The 5,632-nt window shown below is 34.2% G+C and overlaps 1 long non-coding RNA gene across 1 annotated transcript; it reads left to right on the top strand.

The window, feature by feature from the left end:
* The first annotated feature begins 1,501 nt into the window (after nt 1-1,501).
* LOC114458595 (uncharacterized) lies at nt 1,502-5,059 on the top strand. Its single transcript, XR_003673077.1, has 3 exons — nt 1,502-1,568; nt 2,658-2,738; nt 4,934-5,059. It is a non-coding gene; the product is annotated as an uncharacterized LOC114458595 (long non-coding RNA).
* Nucleotides 5,060-5,632: the final 573 nt, after the last annotated feature.

The raw sequence follows: 5,632 nt of genomic DNA, 5'->3' as shown, positions 1-5,632 counted from the left end.
CAGCGTCCTCTGTCTTCCTCTCTGGTCCTTCAAGTTGGGCCGTGGTGTTACAAACACATACAAACTGGACAGACATCACGTCAAAAATCCCATGTTTTGATGTTTTTTTTTCCCCTTAGTGTTAAAGAGAGCTGACTATCACTCAACCTCCCTCCACAGTGCACATGGAAAACACGGTAACCACACAGTCACACTGCCACCTAGCGGATTTTACCCTCAAGTGTCTGTCAACTGCTGTAAAGTGTCATAAAAAAATAATTACAATCCTAAAAATTGACACAAACATATAAATAAAATAAGGATATAGCCCCACCACATTTGTCTACTTACACATTGACATAGAAAGCTTATACTTTGTTAATGATTTACTGAAAACTTAAATATGTATTTATAAATGCTGAATACTTAACACATCAAATAACAGTAACTTTTATGTGGTTACATCTATGTGTATTTATCATGATGTATCATGTGTAAATCTTCAATTGTGCTTGTGAATTGTGTAAAGTAAAATAGACTGCTGTTGCCATGCAACCAATGTTTTTGTTAAGCTAGTATTTTATCTGTTTGTGTTTAGCACTAGCTGCTAACATGTCTTAGCATAGTCGCTCTGCTAACTTGTTTGATAAAGCATGACTTTTCATTCATCCATGATAGTCAAACACTGACTTACCTCTGGCTTTTCCACATTTTCCTCCTCTTCTTTCTGTGTTTTTCTTCCCTGGACACCAGATCATTAGTTTGGTTGTTTAGACATGACGTCACTGCTGCAGCAGTAAACAGTAAACATCTGGTCCAGCTGCCCTGGGTCACGCTTCAGACAACTGTCAATCAATTTGGGAGTAAAACTATTTTATTTTATTTTAATTAAAACTAGACTAACTAATTATTAATAATACTATCAAGTTAAGTATACTAATATCAGCGCTTTGATTGTGTAATTCATCATTTTATTTTTGCCACCCCCTAGCATTTAGCTATACTGCCTATGCCACGGGCCGGCCCTGGTGGGTTAAATCACGGTTTTTTCAACACTAGGGTAGTGACCCCATGTGTGTATATATATATATATATATATATATATATATATATATATTTTTTTTTTTAAATAAATTAAAACATGTTATAATAATATTAATTTAAAAAATGATTCAGACCTTGGCAGCCCACTGCCCCTCCGGGTCGTGACCCTCTGTAGGGTCACTTGGAAATAAAATAGAGTCACCTGAAATGTCTTGTGATAATGAAAATTAAAAAAAAAAAAAACTGATTAAAATTATACTTTTACTTTCTAAAAATACATGTTTAAAAAAATAAAGTAAATAAATAAATTAAAAAAGTAATTTTTAAATAATTAAAAAATTAATTAATTAATTTTTTTAATTTATCTCTTTTGCACAATTAAAAAAATCAATACATAATAGTCTGTCAGAAAGTCTTACGTTTACAGTTCTTTTATTTTGAAACTGCTTGGTTGTAATGTCATTTCCTTTCTGAGTGCATCCATTCTCAGTACTAACACTACATTCTAAGGGATGAGGGCTCTCTGTGTGTGTGACTAAGTTAAAGTAAGTTTTATTGTTTATTAAGACTCTAATATTATCATCTGACTTGTTTAGACATTGTTTACTCCCACTTGCTTTGCTTTCCTGTATCTTATGTACATGTTAGAATATTTTCTGGGTGTATTTTAGGTCTTTATAGGTCACGTGACTGTGTTATAAGCTGTGGTAAACTGTGAAATGTGTAGCTAACTTTATTCAGCTTTGTAAACTGTATTCCTGTGTGTTATATTGAGGTTTACACATCTTTTATTTGTACTGCTAGATTTCATTTAGCTTCTGTATCACGTCAGACGCACCTAGATGTAATTAATACTCTCTGCTCATGCGCACTTCAGGTGATTGGTCCATGTGGTGCAGTCGCGCCTGCCTCCACTAGAGGGAGACAAAAACCACTGAATCATCTAGAATCCTTTCATTAGTCATTAACCCTTTACATACCTGCACATTGGCTGTTTTGCTGTTTATTTGGGTTTTTTGACTGAGTTAATATATTTTGATGGTTTGATTCAATGTTTATACATCTGTACAACATTAATGGTGTTGGTAATATTATTATTTGTACATGATTGATGATAATGATAATATTAATATTTGTACATTATTAATAAGGTCATCTTATTATTTGTGTCCTTTAAAGAACCAAACACATACCCACAATTATTTGTACCCTCACCATCATCGCTGCCTGTAAACCAACTTCAATAATAAATACACTGGTAACATATTCTCCGTGCCCTTCTCTCTGACCAGTATTATCCCCTTCAGAGTGTCCCACTCTATCACAATCTCAGAAACTGTAATCTATACTTTCACTTTGTCAAATATAAATCTATATAAAATGCAGTATATAAATATCTGAGCCTGCACTTATTGTTACGTTGTGCACTGATACTGGCTACTCTGTATCTGTAAAACAAACATGATCAAAACACTAATTTTAGAGAAAAAAGTCTCTATAAATGTGTGATATAAAATGTGAACCAGTCACTGAGCTGTCAGTTCATTGATGTGACTTTATTTTATGACTGTGTAGTTGGTTAATCATTACCATGTAATTTTTAAAACTTAAACTACCTCTTTTTTTCACTTTAGAATGACATTGCAGGATTTGATCCATAGTGACGCTCTGGTCCCTTTAACTGCCTGCAGCCCATGAAGGTGAAGATCCTAAAGGTAAAAGCCCAGACAGCTAAATATGTTTACTGTTGAATTATGGTCAAAAAGGTTGATTTTTGGTTAAGGTCGACAATTGATGGTGGATCAACCATCAAACAATCATCAAATTCTAGCCAATTTACCAATGTTGAAAAGATGTCATTGAATCAATGTTGTTTTGTGGTTGAATTTCTATGATTGAAATGCCAACGTCTAATCAATGTTGACTCAACGTATGCTGTTTGTCTCTGTAGTTTGTCACACACACACACACACACACACACACACACACACACACACACACACACACACACACACACACACACACACACACACACACACACACACACACACATGCATTCTGGGTAAATTCTGAATTAGAAAAGTAGTTTTTTTAATGAGTAAACCAATAGGACAGTCAGTGAGTGTGTGAGCTGGTGGTCTAATGCTCCTCCCCCTGTAATCATGTGACATTATCACCATAGCAACAGGCTTCACTTGTCGTATGTGTTCATGGGTCAAGGTTGGTCCAGGTGAGACTTTATGAAATTCAACAACTGCCTCTCAGTTCAACAGTTTGACCTGTGCATATGAATGTATTTAGCATGGCCACCACTTAAACACTTCTGGGGCTAAAGTAACAGTGGATAGGAAAGGAGGTACACTGTAAAAAATAAAGTACATTTACAGGAAATGTTCTGTAATTTTGCACAGATTTTTCCAGTTTTTCATTAAAACAATGAAATGCTTGTAGATTTACAGACATTTTCAATAATTTTAAGTTTTCTGTTTAAAATTATGGTTAATTAACCATAATGTAAGATGACATTAATATTATGTTTTTAATGACATTTTAACTGTAATTTTACATACATTTTTCTGTATTTTTTTACTGGTTTATGACCATTTTCCATCATACAATGTAATAAATGTATCTTAACAGTAACCAGAAGTAATTTAAATATTTACCTTTAGAATTACAAGTATCTAACATAATATGATATTACAATATTAATATGTTTTTAAAGGTAATTCAACATATTTCTTTAATATTCAAATTTGACATAAAATCTGATGTAATTTTACAGATCTTTCCTAATAATGAAAATGAAGAAATACATGTAAAATTCCAGAAATGTTTTAATCCAAGGTGAGTACCCTCTGAAACACAACACACAGACAATGGGGATAATCAAACTGTGATTGTAAAACAGAAACAAAAAATACCTCAACCACCGTTTATTTATTTTGTCAATACATTTTTGTTCCTAAAACTAAACATTATTTTGCTTTTTAATTCCCTGTGAGTGTGTGGTTTATTTTCTGGTATTTTAAAGGTTACATTGAGATTTAAAGGTTGATAAGTTACTATACATTTTATTAGAAGTAAAAAAACTATATTTACCTGTTTTTCTTTTACTGAGAAGAGTCACCATCGTTAAAAGTTATTTAGCATCTCTAGGACTATTTCTTTATTTATGTTTCAACTGTTTACCATTTTTATTCATTACCATGTAAGAATACCCAGGACCCCGCCCATTGTCTACCACAGCCTTAAATAGTATTAAAATCGTGGTCACCTGGGACGGGTGTTACCCAAAGTTTTACAAGTAGTGATATGATACTGTACTTTTTCAGTAACAGTCATGTTTTGATAGATAGGGATAAAACTGCTTAGTGATTATTATTGTTCTTGTTGTGTTTGTATTCCTAAACTTTAGTGAAATGTAACTGTTTCTACAGGGATGGTGGGATACAGCTTAGTGCAGTATTGTGCTGCTATACACAAAGTGTGGGGGGTCCTTTCCCACCCCTGTCACAGGAGCGTGCACGTAGCCAGGCTGAAATCACCTGGGTTAAGTGAGTGAGTTGATATCTCAGTTCATAGTGCAGCTGCTCTCTGACAGAGAATGTTTGGTTAGGTGAAACCCGCTAACGGAGATAAATCCAGGATATACGTATCCAGCTTTGTAGTACAGGCCCACAGAGCTACACATCTTTAAACTACAGATGATCGCTTCATCTTCATAATAAACATCTTTAGAGGAACAAATGTTTACACAAATGATGTGTAGTAGAAGTGGTGTTTGTGTGTCTTTTTTCTAACACATGTGACTTTGTGACACAGAATCTGTGTGAACACGTCCCTGAGGCATTTGTGTGTGTGTGTGTGTGTGTGTGTGTGTGCGTGTGTGTGTTTTCTCACCCTGCAGCATCTGTGGCTTCAAACCCTCCATGAGTGGCTCTGATTGGCTGCAGGCGGTTCAGAACTACGTGAAGGCTCTGCAGTATCCTTTAACATAAGGGTTCTCAACCTGGGGGTCAGGAGTTACACTTAAAATATATAAATATAATATAACACTTAAATATATAAATACATAAATACAGCCACTCCAACTGATCAAAGGCTTTCTAAAGCATCTAAAGCACAGGTGTCAAACTCAAGGCCGGGGCCCAAATCTGATCCTTTAGAGCATCTATTTCTAGATTCACAGTGTTTATTGTCATGTACACAGTAAGGAAATAAGAAATTGTAAAATGTAATTGAGCCCAACCCTAGAAAGTGTAACAAACTAGCTACGTGTACACTGTAAAAAAGAAAAAGTTGAGAAAACTTAAAATATCAAGGCAACATGATGCAAGAGATTTTTGAGTAATCTCAACTTTTGCCTACTGTTGTTGACTTAACTAAGATTTACAAGTTCTGACAAGAGTTCTGCCAACTTGGATCTTCCTGTTCACCTAATTAAGTAAATCCTGGAAGTCTAACGAAGAAATTCTGGTTTCAATGCCATGTATTTCTATCTTCACTAAATGCAGATATTCTTGTTAAATATTCATACAATTCTTACTCCAGTGAGTTGAAAATTTACCTATTTAAATAAAAGGAAAATGTATGTTGTAATTATATT

Source organism: Gouania willdenowi, unplaced genomic scaffold (assembly GCF_900634775.1).
Source record: "Gouania willdenowi unplaced genomic scaffold, fGouWil2.1 scaffold_149_arrow_ctg1, whole genome shotgun sequence".
Lineage (NCBI taxonomy): Eukaryota > Metazoa > Chordata > Actinopteri > Blenniiformes > Gobiesocidae > Gouania > Gouania willdenowi.
This window is presented reverse-complemented; position numbering and strand designations above follow the sequence as displayed.